Source organism: Mobula hypostoma, chromosome 3 (assembly GCF_963921235.1).
Source record: "Mobula hypostoma chromosome 3, sMobHyp1.1, whole genome shotgun sequence".
Taxonomy (NCBI): domain Eukaryota; kingdom Metazoa; phylum Chordata; class Chondrichthyes; order Myliobatiformes; family Myliobatidae; genus Mobula; species Mobula hypostoma.
This window is the reverse complement of record NC_086099.1, coordinates 5,635,792-5,654,294: the sequence shown is the minus strand read 5'-3', so window position 1 is coordinate 5,654,294 and position 18,503 is coordinate 5,635,792.

Below are 18,503 nucleotides of genomic sequence, written 5' to 3'. Positions count from 1 at the left end.
GGGTGGTTTGAGTATCTCAGAAGCTGCTGATCTCCTGGGACTTTCATGCACAACTGTCTCTAGAGTTTACAGAAAACAGAGTGAAAAGCAAAAAAACATCCTGTGAGTGGCAGTTCTATGGGCAAAAATATCTTGTTAATGAAAGAAGAATGGTTAGACTAGTTCCAATGATCATGTGGCTAGTCAGTGCCTTTTTCCCAGGGCTGAAATGGCACAGTTTTAAAGTGCATGGAAGTAGGTACAGAGGAGCTGTCAGGGGTAAGTTTTTTACGCAGAGAGTGGTGAGTGCACGGAATAGGCTGCTGGCGACAGTGGTGGAGGCAGATATGAGAGGGTCATTTAGGAGACTTTTGGATAGGTACATGGAGCTTAGAAAAATAGAGGGCTATGGGTAGCCCTAGTAATTTCTAAGGTAGGGACATGTTCGGCACAGCTTTGTGAGACGAAGGGCCTGTATTGTGCTGTAGGTTTTCTATGTTTCGATGAGTGCCAGTTCTGTGGGCAAAAGCACCGAAGGAGAAAGGCCAGACAGGAAGGCGACAGTAGCTTCATTAACCATGTGTTACAACAGTGGTGTGCAGAAAAGCATCTCCGAACACACAAACGTTGAACTGAGTGGGCTGCAGTAGCAGAGGACCACACCAGGTTCCAGTCCTGTACCAAGTAAAGTGGCCACTGAGTGCACCTATCTACCTACCTATTAGTTTATCTATCTATCGATGCCTTCCAGCCCAATGAGCCGCAGTTCCCAACAACCCACCTATTAACCCTAGCCTAATCACAGGGAATTTACAATGACCATTGAACTCACTAGCCAGTAAGTCTTTGGACCATGAGAAGAAACCTGAGCAGCTGGGGGAAACCCACACACAGATGGGAAGGAACGTATAAACTCCTTACAGATGGTGTCTGAATTGAAGAACACCCCAAGCCGTAATGGTGCTACACTATCCTACCATTCTTTAATATGTGTGGAATCGACTGATGAAAAATGGAATAATCTCGAGCGTGATTTTTATTAACAACCTGGATGTGGGTGTAAAAGGGTGGGTTGGCAAGTTTGCAGATGACACAAAGGTTGGTGGAGTTGTAGATAGTGTAGAGAATTGTCAAAGATTGCAGAGAAACATTGATAGGATGCAGAAGTGGGCTGAGAAGTGGCAGATGGAGTTCAACCCGGAGAAGTGTGAGGTGGTACACTTTGGAAGGACAAACTCCAAGGCAGAGTACAAAGTAAATGGCAGGATACTTGGTAATGTGGAGGAGCAGAGGGATCTGGGGGTACATGTCCACAGATCCCTGAAAGTTGCCTCACAGGTGGATAGGGTAGTTAAGAAAGCTTATGGGGTGTTAGCTTTCATAAGTTGAGGGATAGAGTTTAAGAGTCGCGATGTAATGATGCAGCTCTATAAAACTCTGGTTAGGCCACACTTGGAGTACTGTGTCCAGTTCTGGTCACCTCACTATAGAAAGGATGTGGAAGTATTGGAAAGGGTACAGAGGAGATTTACCAGGATGCTGCCTGGTTTAGAAAGTATGCATTATGATCAGAGATTCAGGGAGCTAGGGCTTTACTCTTTGGAGAGAAGGAGGATGAGAGGAGACATGATAGAGGTGTACAAGATAATAAGAGGAATAGATAGAGTGGATAGCCAGCGCCTCTTCCCCAGGGCACCACTGCTCAATACAAGAGGACATGGCTTTAAGGTAAGGGGTGGGAAGTTCAAGGGGGATATTAGAGGAAGGTTTTTTACTCACAGAGTGCTTGGTGCATGGAATGCACTGCCTGAGTCAGTGGTGGAGGCAGATACACTAGTGAAGTTTAAGAGACCACTGGACAGGTATATGGAGGAATTTAAGTTGGGGGGGTTATATGGGAGGCAGGGTTTGAAGGTCGGCACAACATTGTGGGCCAAAGGGCCTGTACTGTGCTGTACCATTCTATGTTCTATGTTCTATGTTCTATGTAACTTCTGAAAGACCACAGTTTTAGCAAAAGAGTAAACAGTCCCAAAAAAAATTGCTTTATTATTTATTATTTCAAGCATTCATTTCAAAAGGTCTAGAATCCAGAGCAGGGATGTGATACTGAGGCTTTATAAGGCACTGGTGAGACCTCACCTTGAGTATTGTGAATAGTTTTGTGCTCAGAGGAGGTTCACAAGGATGATTCCTGCAATGAAAGGGTCATTATATGAGGAACGTTTGGTAGCTCTGGGTCCGTGCTCGCTGGAAATTATAAGGATGGGGGGGGGGGTTCTCATTGAAACCTTTCCAATTTTGAAAGGCCTAGACAGGGTAGATGTGGAAAGGATGCTTCCTGCTGTGGGGGAAGCCTAGGACAAGAGGGCACAGCCTCAGGATAGAGGGGCATCCATTTAAAACAGAGATGCGGAGAAATTTCTCTTGCCAGAAGCTGGTGAAATTGTGGAATTTGTTACCACAGCCAGCTGTGAGGCCAGGTCGTTGGGCAGAGCTTGATCGGTTCTTGATTGGGCATGGCATCAGACGTTACGGGGAGAAGGCCAGGGAGTGGGGCAGAGGAGGGGAAAAGCAGGATCAGCATTGATTGAGTGGCACAGCAGAGTCGATGGGCCGAATGGCCTGATTCTGCTCCTGGGTCTCATGGTCTTATGGTCTTATTAATGTTGGCAAAGAACAGTAAGTGCCATCAATATAACAATTGCAAAAATAACACAGAACTCTCAAAACATTCTGTTTTGCTGCACACACTTCATTGAGTCCCAGACACAGAGATTGAAATGACCAGAGACACCGTTCAGCCCATCTCGGGTGCATGGGGTGCCCAGGGGGAGGGTGTCACCCCTGGTGAAGGAGCTCTATTCTGAGGCAGCTCACTTATCCTTGGTCTTCAATGGACACTCAGCTGTCACCTGTGGCTCCAGGTATCTGTGTGCATGAGACAGCGGCCACACTGCCTCGACAGGTGGGCTAGACCAAGCCAACGGGCCTCGTACCCCAGTTAGATCGGAGCATGCCCGTCCTAGCATGTGAAGTCAGCTCAAGAAAACTGGACAGATGAGATCTCCAGTGAGATCCAAAGGCCAAGATGATGATTCTGCAGAAGCATTGTGGAGAGTGAAGGGCACGATGAGGCACAGAAGACGTCACGGTCATCCACTGCAACCAAGGAAGACCCCAGTTTGTGATGACCACCACATCACTGGACCTGGCCTTCCGAGGTCGAGAAAGTGGAACTGGCCCATTGCAACGGCTTTACTGCTTTAAAAACTCTCCCGTGCAGCTTTCCTGTCACCATCGGATACAACGGACAACCACCTTGAACTTACTGCGAAGGTCTGCACGCTAGAAGGTTGTGGGAAGTTCTGTAAACTGCAACCACAATGAATCATACTGAAATCATTTTAGGCAGTGCATTGTAATGAAGTCTCAACCAGCAAATCAGGAAATTGTAATAACTAAAGTAAGCAGAAAAGTATGGAAGGGCTACTCCACAGGATCGGAAAAAGCTGCAGCCAGCTTCATCGTGGGCACGAGTCTCTCCGGCATCGAGGACATCTTCAAAAGGCGACGTCATCACGAACGACCCTCGTCCCCCAGGACATGCACCCTTCTCATTACAAGCATCAACTTCATGACTTGTCAGTGATAGCAAACCTGAAACAGAAGCTGTCATGACCCAACGTGGACCAAGAGCCTGTCCGTGTTCAAAGTTCAAAGCAAACTTATTATCAAAGTGCACGTATGTCACCAAGGTTTGTTCTCTTGTGGGCATTCACAGTAAACACAAAGACACACGATAGAATCAACGGAAAACCACACGCAATAAAAATAAAGAGCCAATGTGCAAAGACAACAAACTGTGGAAATATGAAAAGAAAAACAAAACAAAATAAATAAACAGGCAATACATGAGACGGGAAGACATCGGAGCTGAATTCGGCCATTTAGCCGGAGTCTGCTCCACCACTTCATCAAGGTTGATCCAATTCCCCCAACCCCAATCTCCTGCCTTCCCCCCCATAACCTTTCACACCCTGATGAGTCAAAGACCTATCAACCTCTTCTTTAATGTACCCAGTGGCCTGGTCCCCACAGCCGCCTGTGGCAATGAATTCCACAGATTTACCACGCTCTGGCTGAAGTAATTCCTCATCATTTCTTTTCTAATAAGGACATCCTGTAGCGGTGTGCTACACACAGCGCTAGAATAACCACATGGAGTCAGTGAGTTGGAGTTGGGATGAAAGATATTTATTCAAACTTCGCGGCCTGCTTTAAAGCCTTCCCGTTCCCGCCCTCCCCGGGCGGGACTGCTGTGAGGATTGCATATTCCCAGACCCTTTCCGCACGCAGGATTTTCCCCCTGCTGGTGAAGATGGCCTGGCGCCCTTTTTGGGGCCAGCCCTCTGCCTGCACGCGCTGTTGTGAGCCGGTTCGTGTGTGCTAGAAAGTGGGTCGCCGCAATCCCTCTATTTTGAGACTGTGCCCTATGATCCTAGACTCTCTCACCAAAGGAAACATGGAAAGTACCAGTTGCCCGCAGCCAATCTAAAAGGATTCCTTTATTCCCACACTTTGCCTCCTGCCAATCAGCTAATGCTCTATCCACGCTAGTATCTTTCCTGTAATACCATGAGCTCGTACCTTGTTTAGCAGCCTCTTGTGTGGCACCTTGTCAAAGGCCTTTTGAAGATCCAAGTACACCACATCCACTGATTCTCCCTTGTCTACCCTGCTTGTTATTTATTCAAAGAATTCCAAAAGCAGCCTCAGTAGAAGATTACCAAAGGACCCGTACAGGAGAATGCTTTGTGTTTTATTTGTATAAGACACAGGAGCTACACAAGGCCATTCAGCCCATTGAGTCTGCAATGCCATCCCATCATGGCTGATTTACTAGCCCTCTCAAACCCATTCTCCTGCCTTCCCCCCGTAACCTTTGATGCCCAGACAATCAAGAACCTGTCTACCTCTGCTTTAAATACACCCGATGACTTGGCCTCCACAGCTGTCTGTGGCAATGAATTTCACAGAATCACTACTCTGTGGCTCAAGAAATTCCTCCTCATTTGTGTTCTAAAGGGACGACCTTCTATTTTGAGGCTTTGCCCTCTGGTCCTAGACGTTCCCACTATAGGAAACATCCTCTCCACATCCACTCTATCTGGGCCTTTCAATATTTGATAGGTTTCAATGAGATTTCCACCCCCCCCCCATTCTTCTGAATTGCAGTGTGTACAGGCCCAGAAGCATCAAACACAGCTCATAATTTAACTCTTTCATTGCCAGGGTGTTTCTTGTGAATCCTTTCCAATAGTTCATTGCTAACACATTCTTTCATAATGGGCTCCAAATTGCTCACAATACTCCATATGCAGTCTGACCAATGCCTTATAAAGCCTCAGTATCTCAACCTTGCTGTTATATTCTCATCATGTATTCAATAATAATAAACCAACTCCATTAATTTCTATTTTTTTAATACAAGGGGATTTAAGTAGAATACCAAAACCTTACTTCAAGTGCATTGTGTACTGATGTGAGCACATCTGGTAAGTTATGTAGAGGCCTGACCCCCTACTTCAGGAAAGCAATACTTGTGATAGAGGGTGTGCAGCTAAGGTTCACTAGATTGACGCCTGGGATGAGGAAGGAGAGTATGATTGATGAGTGATACACTCTCTCGCGTTCAGAAGACTGAGAGGAGATATATTGAAGCAGAGGAGATTTACCAGGATGCTGTGTCCAGGATCTAGAGAGCATGTCTTATGAAGAGTGAGGTAGGGTTTTTCTCTTTGAGGTGAAGAAAGATTTTAGCTGACTTGGTAGATGTGTACAGGATGGTAAGAGGCATTCATAGAGTGAAAAGCCAGAGACTTTTTCCCAAGCCAAATTGCCTAATATGAGGGGGCATAATTTTAAGATGATTGGAGGAGATTATATGGGGATGTCAGAGGTAGGGTTTTTACACAGTGAGTGGTGGGGGTGTAGAGTGCCCTGTCAGAAGTGGTGGTAGTGGCAGATACATTGGATATTTAAGAAACTCTTAGATAGGTACGTGGATAGTAGAAAAATGTATGAGTATGTGAGAGGGAAGAGTTAGGTTGATCTTGGAGTGGGCTAAAAGGTGGGCACAACATTGTGATCCAAAAGGTCTGCACTGTGTTGTAGTGTTCTATGTTCTAGGTTCTGTGTTCTGTGTTCTGTGTTTGATGTTCTATGTTCTGTTTCCTATGCTTTGTGTTCTATGTTCTATGAAACTAAGAAAAAAGCTACTAGGATTGTACAAATAGGAATGATCTTGTTTGATTGACAAGAAATAGATTTGCAGTCTTAAAATAAAGAGTCAGCTGCTGAAGGCAGATGTGGGGAGGGAAGGTAGTGAACCTTTGACACTCTTTACCCAGGAGGGCAGTAGAGTTGCTGTATATTTCAAGGCAGAGATCAATAGATTTTTAATACATTAATAACCCATAAATCCTGATGGAGGATCTTAGCCCAAAATGTCAACTGCATATTCAAAATTAAAGACTAACGATTAGCTTTATTTGTCACATGTAAATTGAAAACATTGAAACAAAGTGAACTGTGTCATTTGCGTTAACGACCAATACAGTCTGAGGATATGCTGGAGGTAGCCTGAAAATGTCATAATGCTTCCTGTGACAACAAGCTATCAACTCTGACTAACCTGTAACTCTTAGGAGTGTAGGAGGAAACCAGAGCACCCAGAGGAAACCCACACAGTCATAGGGAGAACGTACAAACTTCTTGCAGACAGGAGTGGGAGATGCTACCAGCTTTGCCGAGTTCCTTCAGCATTTTGAATGGGTGTGTGCCACTGCTTTGCCTGTCCTCTTCAGAATCTTGTTCTAGGACCTGTTACTGACGACATCAATTCAAAGTTCAAAGTACATTTATGTCACTATATACAACCCTGAGATTAATTTTCTGGAAAAGAATTCCAACAAATTTGTCAGGCAGGGCTTTCTCTTGAGAAAACCATGCTGACTGGGGCCTATTTTATCATGTGCCTCCAAGAAGTGGGAAACCATTGGAGAAGTTTCTTGGTGATAGGATTCATGATTACTTGGAAAGGCAGGGACTGATTGGAGGTAGGGGGTGGGGAGGGGGAAGTCAGCATAGTTTGTGCATGGAAATCCCACCTTGCAAATTTGATTGAGGCTTCTAAAGTGGTTATTAGAAAAGTTGTTGGCGGTAAGCAGGTAGACATGACATACATAGATTGTAGCAGGGCTTCTAACAAGCTCCTGCATGGTGAGCTGGTCCAAAAACAAATAGGGAATAGGGATCCAAGGTTTTTGGTAAAATGGATCCAAAAGTAGCTTGGTGAAAGGAAGCAGAGGGTAGTGGTGGAGGGCGGGAAGTACCACCAATGGTGTACCTCAGGAATTGGTTCCAAGACGTTTGTTATTTACAAGAACGATTTGGGTGACAGTGTTACAAGTTTATGAACCTTGTGAAGATGGATGGAGATGTAGAGAACGAGGATGGTTGCCGATGGATACAGAGAGTTGTAGATCAGTGTGCAGTTGGACAGTGAAGTGTCTGGTGGAAATTAATCCAGAAAGGTAGTTTTATAGTACTGCAGTAGTATTGATAATGTTCTAGTTCATTCTGTATTCCAGTTAAATACATAATTTGTTACTGTTAAATAGTAATTTACCTTTTTTATACTTTTTTAACTATTTCCATAAACTTCAGCTGACTGGGGCAACTGCCTAATTGGGCCAAAATGTACTGGTCCCAATGTGTCCCAATTAACTGGAATCCACTGAGTATTTCTTATTGTAATGTATAGTATTCTTTATGTACTGCTGCCGCAAAATAACAAATTTCACCACGTATGTCACAGATTCTAATTTATACTTTATTGTCGCCAAACAATTGATACTAGAACGTACAATCATCACAGCGATATTTGATTCTGTGCTTCCCGCTCCCTAGATTACAAATCGATAGTAAATATTAAAACTTTAAATTATAAATCATAAATAGAAAATAGAAAAATGGAAAGTAAGGTAGTGCAAAAAAACCGAGAGGCAGGTCCGGATATTTGGAGGGTACGGCCCAGATCCGGGTCAGGATCCGTTCAGCAGTCTTATCACAGTTGGAAAGAAGCTGTTCCCAAATCTGGCCGTACGAGTCTTCAAGCTCCTGAGCCTTCTCCCGGAGGGAAGAGGGACGAAAAGTGTGTTGGCTGGGTGGGTCGTGTCCTTGATTATCCTGGCAGCACTGCTCCAACAGCGCGCGGTTGTAAAATTCTGTTCTATCCCGCTAAATCATCATCATATTTCAAACACCTCAAACAGTCTCCCATACTGTAGGGTTGAGCTGTCCTTAAGAGCTGATTCCAATTATTTCAAGGAAGAGAAGGGAGAGCAAATCACACTTAATTCATATACCACAGCACAGACTCCGATATAGCAATCAGAACCCGGATCAAGTTCAATATCACTGGCATTTGTCCTGAAATGTGTTAACTTTGCAGCAGCAGGACAATGCAATACATAATAAAGAGAGAAAAAAGCTGTGAATTACAGCAAATATATATATATAGAAATATATGTAAATATATATAAAATAGTTAAATTAATTAAGTAGTGCAACAGAAAAAGAAATAAGAAAAATAGAGAGGTGGTGTTCATGGGTTCAATGTCCATTCAGAAATCTGATGGTGGGGAGGAAGAAACTGTTCCTGAATCGTTGAGTATGTGCCTTAACGGAGTTCTTCCAGATTGCCTGTGGGCACGTGATGTGATGAAAGGCTCTCACTGAAGGATGAACGTAATAGCACATTCTACTCCATGTAAATGCATGCTTAATCCAAACATAATTCTGACTCCAGTGAAGAATTCCAATGGTCCAGTTCTCAAACCATTCACACATACTGGCACTAAGTTCCTGTGAAGAAAGAATACTCAGGCATAATGTAAGAGCGTACACAAATACAGCCCAGTACAGGCATTTTGGCCCACAATGGCAACAAGCATGTAAAGATGAGGCTTTATATGGCACTGGTGAGGCTTCATTTGGAGTATCCAAACACCTTTGGGCTCCTTATCTAAGAAAGAATGTGCTGACATTGGAGAGAGTTCAAAGGAGTTTCACAAAAATGATTCCGGGATGGAAAGGTTGTCACTTGAGGAGCGTCTGATGGCTTTGGGCCTGTACTCATTGGAATTCAGAAGAATGAGGGGGGGATCTCATTGAAACCTATCGAATGTTGAAAGGCCAAGATCGAGTGGATGTGGAGAGGATGTTTCCTGTGGTGGGAGAGTCTAAGGCAAGACAGCATCAGAATAGAGAGGTGTGCTTTTACAATGGAGTTGAGGAGTAATTCCTTCAGCCAGAGACTGGTGACTCTGTGGAATTCATTGCCACAGTCTTTGGTATATTTAAGGCAGAGGTTGATAGATTCTTGGTTAATCAGGGCACGAAAGGATAGGGGGTGAAGGCAGGAGATTGGGGCTGACAGGAAAATTGGATCAGTCATGATGAAATGGCATAGCAGACCCAATGGGCCAAATGGCCTAATTCTGCTCCTATATAGACAGATAGACGTGCTTTATTGATCCCAAGGGAAACTAGGTTTCGTTACAGTTGCACCAACCAAGAACAAGAGTACAAACGTAGCAATACAAAACCACAAACAATCAAATAATAATATGTAAACCATGCCAGACGGAAATAAGTCCAGGACCAGCCCATTGGCTCGGGGTGTCTGATCCTCCAAGGGAGAAGCTGCAAAGTTTGATGACCACAGGCAGGAATGGCTTCCCATGACGCTCAGTGCTGCATCCCGGTGGAATGAGTCTCTGGCTGAATGTACTCCTGCGCCCACCTTACAGTCCTATGTTGTGCCGACCCTTTAACCTGCTCTAAGATCAATCTACCTCTTCCCTCCTACGTGGCCCTCTATTTTTCTGTCATCCATGTGCCTATCTAACAGTCTCTTAAAAGTTCCTAATGTATCTGCCTCTACCACCTCCCCTGGCAGGATGTTCCATGCACTGACCATGCATTAGATATGCATTCTTTAATTTAAAAAAATATTAATACACGGCAATTGAAGTAAACACTGCCATTCACTTCAATGCAATCCACAAGGGAGGGATAGATTGAAATGCAAGAAAGTCTGCAGATGCTGGAAATCCAGGGCAACACACACAGAATACTGGAGGAACTCAGCAGGTCAGGCAGCATCTATGGAGATGAGTAAACAGCGTTTCAGACCAGGACCCTGCATCGGGACTGATGAAGGGTCTCGGCCTGAAATTTCACTTACTGCCAGTTATGTCACTGGCGTTTTGGGCCGCAGTGAGAGGTCTCTATCTCTGGTGGTGTTTAGAGCTTCCTTCATCGTGCCAGTAGCTTCCTCTTGGTTTTCACCACTGTCAGCCATGCAAGTCCTGGGTGGAGACTCAGGAATATCGTTGCACTCAGTTGTAGAGACGTTTCGGGCCGGAACCCTTCGTCAGGACTCATCGTTTCCACGGATGCTGCCCGACCTGCTGAGTTCCTCCAGCAAGCTGTGAGTGTTGCTTTGACCCCAGCATCTGCAGATTATTTTGTGTTTTCCATAACAATGTTGTTTTACCTGTCAGGTTTGTTAGTTCTAAGCTGAGCCCCCGAACTGGGGGGAATCGGTGAACCACTCGTAGCCTGGCCTCTACCGTTTGACCTGTTTGGCGTGGGTGACCCTACCAAGAGCCAAGGCATAAAGCCCTGACTCCAGACAACGTAGCTCTCTGGGTCATTGAGGCACACAATCCTCCAAACCCCTACAACAAGTTGTGGTTCTCTTGGAGGACAAACGTAGCTGTTCATTAATTTCCATTTGAATATATTTTTGCTCCAGTTTCATGACATATATGAATGGTGATAAACCTGATTCTGATCATTCTAAGTGACTTGTATCTGTGGGTCATTTGAGATCCATCCCCCTGATTCAGCAGGTAAACTCGTAAACCCAGTTTCCCACGAGTATTCAGTCCCTGTTACTAGAATGTATTGTAGTAAACACAAGACTTCATGGTCAACATACACCTGACATTTGGGATTAAATATTATCAGTAGAAACATTAGCTCAGGTAAAAAGTCATTAGCCTGAAAGATTAACTCTTTCTCTCTGCAGATGACCTTATAGAAGTTTATATGTTTATGAAGCCCTCTGGTAGAGTAGATAATTGGTGCTTTTTTCATGGGGTGGGGGGTCCATAACTAGAGGACACAGTTTTAAAATGAGTCCTAGAGTCACAAAACACCACAGCTGAGAAGCAGGCCATTTGGCCCATCTAGCCCATGCCAAACCATCATTCTGGCATGTCCCATCCACCCACCATAGCCCTCTGTACTCTCCCCATTCACAAACTCACCCAGACTTCCCGTAAAACATTGAAATCGAATCTGTATCCAGCACACCCTCTGGCAGCTCGTTCCACACTCTCACCACCCTCTGAGTGAAGAAGTCCCCCCTTAGATTCCCCTTAAATATTTCACCTTTCACTCTTAACCTATGATCCCTTGTTCTACCCTCACCCAACCTCAATGGACAAAGCCTGCTTGCATTTACCCTACCTATATCCCTCATAATTTTGTATACCTCTATCCAAAGTCCCCCATTCTCTCACGTAACAGGGAATAAAGTCCTTGCTTATTCAATCTCAACCTATAACTCAGGTTATTGGACCTTACAGAGGTTCATAAAACTATGAAGGGAGGATGGGGGAATCTATAACTAAAAGACACAGTTGAAGGGGAGTCCTACAGTCACAGGGCACTACAGCAGAGAAAGAGGCCCTTCATTTCATCTAGACCATACCAAACTCTTACCCAAAGGAGGTGTGACGGGCAGGTTTTTTCCACAGAAGATCCTGAGAGCGCCTTCATTCAGTCCACCACAACAGCTGGGATTTCCTGGTGGCCACCTATTGTATTTCTACTTCCCATTCCCATTCCGCCATGTTAGTCCATGGCCTCTTCTACTGCCACAGTCAAAGGAAAGAAGAGTGCAGGAGAGGTTACGGAAGTCTCCAGAATTGAAAAAAACAAGTTTGGAAAGGGATAAGAATTTAACTTCTAGTAACATGGAGACAAAATCAAAAAGGGTGTTGAATACAGGACTGAAGGTGTAATATTTGAATGTAAGCAGTATACGGAATAAAGTAGATGATTTGTCATACAGTTAGACATTGGCAGGTTTGATGATGCGGATGTTTCTGTATTGCGGCTGAAAGAAAATCATAGCTGGGAGCTCAACATCCAACGATACACATCGTATTGAAAAGACAAACAGGTAGGCAGAGGGGGTGTGGTGATTCTGCTGGTAAAGAAAGAAATCAAGTCCTTAGAAAGAGGTGGCATAGATGATGTAGAATCTTTGTGGGTAGAGTTAAGAAACTGCAAGGGCAAAAACACCCTGATGGCAGTTATGTACAAGTCCTCAAATGCTAGCTAGGATGTGGGCTAAACACAAGAGATTCTACAGAAGCTGGAAATCCAGAGTAACACACACAAAATATTGGAGGTCAGGTAGCATCTATGAAAATGAATAAACAGTCGACATTTTGGGCTGAGACCCTTCATCAGGACTAGGAAGGAAGGGGGAAGATGACATAATGGAAAGGTGAGGGGAGGGGAAGGTGGACGAGCTAGAAGGTGATAGGTGGAGGCAGGTGGGTGGGAAAGGCAAAGGTCTGGGGAAGAAAGAATCTGATAGGAGGGGAGAGTGGACCATGGGAGAAAGGAAAGAAGGAGAGGCATCGGGGAATGTGATACACAGGTGAGGAGAAGAGGTACGAGGCCAGAGTGGGGAATGGAAGAGAGGGAGTGGGGGGGGGGGGTTAAAGAAAAAACAGTAAAAAAAATTACCAGAAGGAGAAATCGATTTTCATGCCATCTGGTTGGAGGCTACTGAGGTGGAATATACGGTGTCATTCCTCCACCTTAAGAGTGGCCTCATCGTAGCAGAAGAAGATGCCATGGAATGACAGATCGGAATGGGAATGATGGACTGGGTGGATGAGATCAACAGCGAGATCCAAAGGCCAGAAAGGCAATTCTGCAATAATTCTCCGTTTCGAGGCACGGAGGAAGTCACAGTCTTCCACTGCAACCAAAGAAGACCCCAGTTGTGACGACTATTCGTACCACTGGACCCAGACATCTGAGGTCCACTTTAAAAAATGTTTCCACCCAAGGCTTCCATTGTTGTTGGATATGACAGACAACAAGGATTATTATTACTTGTTTTTTCTTGCCTTTGCACAATTTGCCTTATTTTGCACATTGTCCGTCTGTGTGTGGTTTTTCATGGATTCTATTGTATTCCTTTTTTCTACAGTGAATGCCTGCAAGAAAATAAATTTCAGGGTGGTATATGGTGACATACACATACTTTGATAATAAATTGACTTTGAACTTTGAAAGCACAACCTGCCTTACTTGGAATGCCGCAGTTAGTTAAACATTGTACTGACATTCACAGTTTTTTTTCCTAGATTCATCACATGGGCAGTCCTTATGCCAAATGACCTTTAAGGGGAGCTAAAAATGTGACTTATTTGAAAATAATTGCATAAACTGAATTATTCCATGAAGTAAATGTTTTCTGGGCTGTTTTACAGCGTGGTTATTTTACAGGGAGGTCAGTGAATCCTATTTATTCAGAGACACAGCACGGAACAGGCCTTTCCAGCCCTTCGAGCTGTTCTGCCCAGCAACCCCAGATTTAATCCCAGCCTAACCACTGGATAATTTACAATGACCAATTAACCTACTAACCAGTATGTCTTTGGTCTGTGGGAGAAAATCGGGGCACCCGAAGGAAATACACACATTCCACAAGGAGGATGCACAAATACCCAACAGATGATGTCAGAAATGGACTCTGAACTCCAACGCCCCAACAGCATCAGACTAACCGTGGTGCCCTTACCATATCTTGTGGGTTCTTTTCTGAGTTAATTCTCTTCCCCACACAGGTAGCCAAGTCCCTGCCACAGTTTTCAAGTGTAATTGTGTTAATCAAGTGACTATGTGTGGGAATGGTCTAATGCAGAGGTTCGACACCTGGGGCCCCTGACCTCTTGGTAAGGGTCCATGGCATAAGGAACCCCTGGTACAATGGATCTTTTTCCCTCACCAGCTCCAGAGCACTGAGATCAACTGCAGTTCACTGAGCCTGGAGACATGCATTTGCCTCCATATGAAACAGCTGTCGAGGGTTATAGTGGGATATTGATGCAGAGCTGGGCCGAGAAGTGGCAGATGGAGTTTAATCTGGATAAAATGGAGTTCAGTCATGTCAGGAGATCTGTCCCGGGACCAGTGTGTAAGTGCCATTGCAAAAGGGGCACAGCAACGATTCTACTGTTTTAGAGGTTTGCACAGATTAGTCACGTTGTCTAAAACTTTGACAAACTTCTATAGCTGCATGGTAGGGAGTATCCTGATTGGCTGCATCACACCAATGGCCAGGAAGAGAAAAGTCTACAGAAAGTGGTGGATACAGCCCAGTCCATCATGGGTAAGGCCCTCCCCATGCTCTACACAGAGGCCTCAGGTTCCTGGACCAGCGTGGATAACTTCACTCACCTCAACACTTAACTGGTTCCACAACCTCTGGACTTAATTTCAATGTCTCCACAGCTCATGTTCTGAGTATTATTTATTGATTTATTATTTGCACACATTGTCTTCTTTTGTCTGTTGGTTGTTGATGGTCTTTGTGTGTACACAACAAGAGAACTATGGGTGGAGGTGAACCCAAGTACAGAGTAAGGTCCAGAATTGACTCAGACGAAATAAACAAGACGACACAAATGAAACCCAAAGGCACAATCACAAACAGTAGTACCAGAAATGGAACTCCTACCATTGAGCACCGAGTGCTCAGCACAACACACTTATGCAGAGAGTTTCCATGAACAAATGTGCAGTCAGAGTTTTAAAGAGGCAATGGCAGCTAACCATACTCTGGGGAATTGGAGCACCAAAACTTGACTGTTCCGTTGGGACCATGGCAGTATAATTATTCAGTGATTCTGTTGTATTTCTCTGTTCTACTGTAACTGATTGCAGGAAAATGAATGCCAGGGTAGAATATGGTGATAATAAATTTACTTTCAACTTTGGAAGGTTGAAATTGAAGGCACAGACATCCCACCTCTCCCGGAAGTTCCGGGAGTCTCCCGCATATCAGTGGTTCCCTGATGCCTGCAAATTATATACAATATCATGGAAATCAATTTTTTTGAGAGCGAGTGAGAGAGAAAGCAAAAGAGAAAGCGCGAGAGCGACCACGAGAGAGAGAGAGAGCACGCGAGCAAGCGAGAGCGCGCCATGGGAGAGTGTTCCAAAAAAAGAAAATATAAAATGTACGTCACCCCAGACTACACTAAAGTGTACCCCTGCCTAATAGGGGTCAAAAATAATGATAGTGTTGCCCGCTGCGCTGTTTGCAACAGTGACTTTTCTATTGCCCATGGCGGGCTAAGACTGTAAAAGACATGTTGAGGTGAGTTTAATGGGTGTCATTCGTTCATTAGCATAGCTAACGTTATTTAAACTAGCTGGCTAGCTGCTAAGGAGCTACTCTATTGCAGACATCCCACCTCTCCAGGAAGTTTCGGGAGTCTCCGGCAAATTGACGGTGCTACCTCCCTGAAATGAGTTTTTGCAGGGTGGGCTGTCTGAAGGCAGAATACCAGGGTTAATGGCAGGATTCTTAGCCGTGTGGATGACCTCTGGCTCCAGGTCCATAGATCCATCAAACTTGCCATGCAAGCAGATAGGATGGTCAGGAAGGCCTTCTTTGGTTGGGGGGTTAAGTTCCAGAAAAGTGAAGTAATATTGCAGCTCTATAAGAGCCTGGTTATACTACACTTGGAATATTGTGTCCAGTTCCGGTCACCACATTGTTGTTGTGGAAACTTAGAGAGGGTGCAGAGGAGATTTACCAGGATGTTGTCTGGATTTGAGAGCATGCCTTATGAGCTACAGGTTGAACCAGCTGGAGTTCTTCTCTCTAGAGTGAAGGCAGATGAAAGATGAATTTTGCACATTGAATGCTTGTCAATCTTTATTTGTGTGTAGTTTTTCACTGATTCTATTGTATTACTTTTTTTCCACTGTGGATCTCTGCAGGAAAATGAATCTCAGGGTTGAATATGGTGACATATATGTACTTTGATAATACATTGACTTTGAAATTTGATAGATGTGTACATGAAGAAGAAAGGCATATGTAGAGTCAGAGACTTTTCTGTACAACCAGAGACTTTTTCCCCAGGGTGAAAAGGTCTAATACAAGAAGACATAATTTAAAAATAGTTGATGGAAAATATAGAGGGCAGAGATGTCAGAGGTAGGGTTATTTTAGACAGAGAATGGTGGGTGTGTACAGCACGATGCCAGAAGTGGTGGTAGAGGCAGATACATTAAGGGCATTTACGAAACTCTTGGACAGGCACATGGATGATAGAAAAATGGAGGGCTATGTGAGAGGAAAGGTTTCGGTTGATCTTATAGTATATTAAAAGGTCGGCACAACATTGTGGGCCGAAGGGCCTATACTGTGCTGTAATGTTCTATGTTTGATTCTGTTCTTCAATGCAAGTAATCTGTTCCTGTATGTTCACATTTCAGGTTCAAGTTCAGTTTACTGTCGTTCAACTGTACACAGGTATACAGCTAAACAAGACAATGTTCCTCTGGACCAAGGTGCAAAGCACAGAACATACAACTCACACACAACAGTAATGTTACCACAAATAAGTTAACAAATAACAAGGTGCATCTACAAGTTAAAAAGTAAACAATGCATTGCTGCTGGTGCTTCATACGTGATAAGGCCTGGATGGTGGCAGGGAGTTCGGTAGTCTAATGGCCTGGAGGAAGAAGCTGTTTCCCGTCCGAACAGTCCTTGTCCTATTGCTATGGTACCTCCTGCCTGATGGTGGGTGGGGGAAGGGGGTTAAAGAGATTGTTGAATGGATGGGAGGGCTCATTGACAATGCTAGGGGCCCTGCGTATGCTGTGCTCCTGATAAATATCTCGGATTGATCATCTCAGCAGTTCTCGCAATCCTTTGTAGGGACTTGAATTTTTAAATTAAGACCATAAGTCATAGGAGCAGTATTAGGCCATTTGGCCCATCGAGACTGCTCCATTATTTCATCATGGCTGATCTATTTCACTCGCAACCCCTTCTCTCCTGCCTTCTCCGCATAAGCTTTCACACCCTGACTAATCAAGAATCTATGAACCTCTTCCTTAAACGCACCCAATGACCTGGCCTCCTTGGGCGGCACATTCACCACCCTCCCGTCTTAAATGGACATCCCTCTATTTTGAGGCTGTGCTTTCTGGTACTGGATTCCCACACTACAGGAAACATCTAGGCCTTTCAACATCCAATAGGTGTCAATGAGATTCCCCGCCCCCCCCGCCCATTCTTCTAAATACCCCAAACTGTTCACAATACTCCAAGTGAGGCCTCACCAGAGCCTTCTAAAGCCTCAACATTACATTCTCGGTTTTATGTTCTTGTCCTCTCAAAATAAGTGCTAACATCTCACCACCAACTCCACCTGCAAGTTAACCTTTAGGGAATCCTGCACTAGGACTCCCAAATCCCATTTCACCAATTTTTAAAAATTTTCTCCCCGTTGAGAAAATAGTCTATGCTTTTATTTCTTCTACCAAAGCTACCAAAGTACATGACCATACACTTCCCGACACTGTATTCCATCTGCCACCTCTTTGCCCATTCTCCCAATCTAAGTTCTTCTGTAGCCTCTCTACTTCTTCAAAACTGCCTGCCCCTCCACTTATCTTCATATACTCTGCAAATTTTGCAACAAAGCCATCAATTCCATCATCCAAATCATTGGCATATAACGTAACAAGAATCGGCCCCAGCACAGACCGCTATGGAACACACACCAGCCAACCAGAAAACCCTTTATTTCTACTCTTTGCGTCCTGCCAATCAGCCAATGCGGTCATGTGCTTTGCAATTCCCGAACCAGACGGTGATGCAGCCTATTTTTTTTCCCTGTGAGTTATCCACTCGTTACATTTTGGATTAATTCCCAGCGATTGCCTTCTCGCCTTGATCCCAGAGAAGCGAGGTTTAGCGTGAGAATTTTCAAAAGGCTTTTGACAAGGTCCCACACAGGAGATTAGTGTGCAAACTTAAAGCACACGGTATTGGGGGTAAGGTATTGATGTGGATAGAGAATTGGTTAGCAGACAGGAAGCAAAGAGTGGGAATAAATGGGACCTTTTCAGAATGGCAGGCAGTGACTAGTGGGGTACCGCAAGGCTCAGTGCTGGGACCCCAGTTGTTTACAATATATATTAATGACTTGGATGAGGGAATTAAATGCAGCATCTCCAAGTTTGCGGATGACACGAAGCTGGGCGGCAGTGTTAGCTGTGAGGAGGATGCTAAGAGGATGCAGGGTGACTTGGATAGGTTGGGTGAGTGG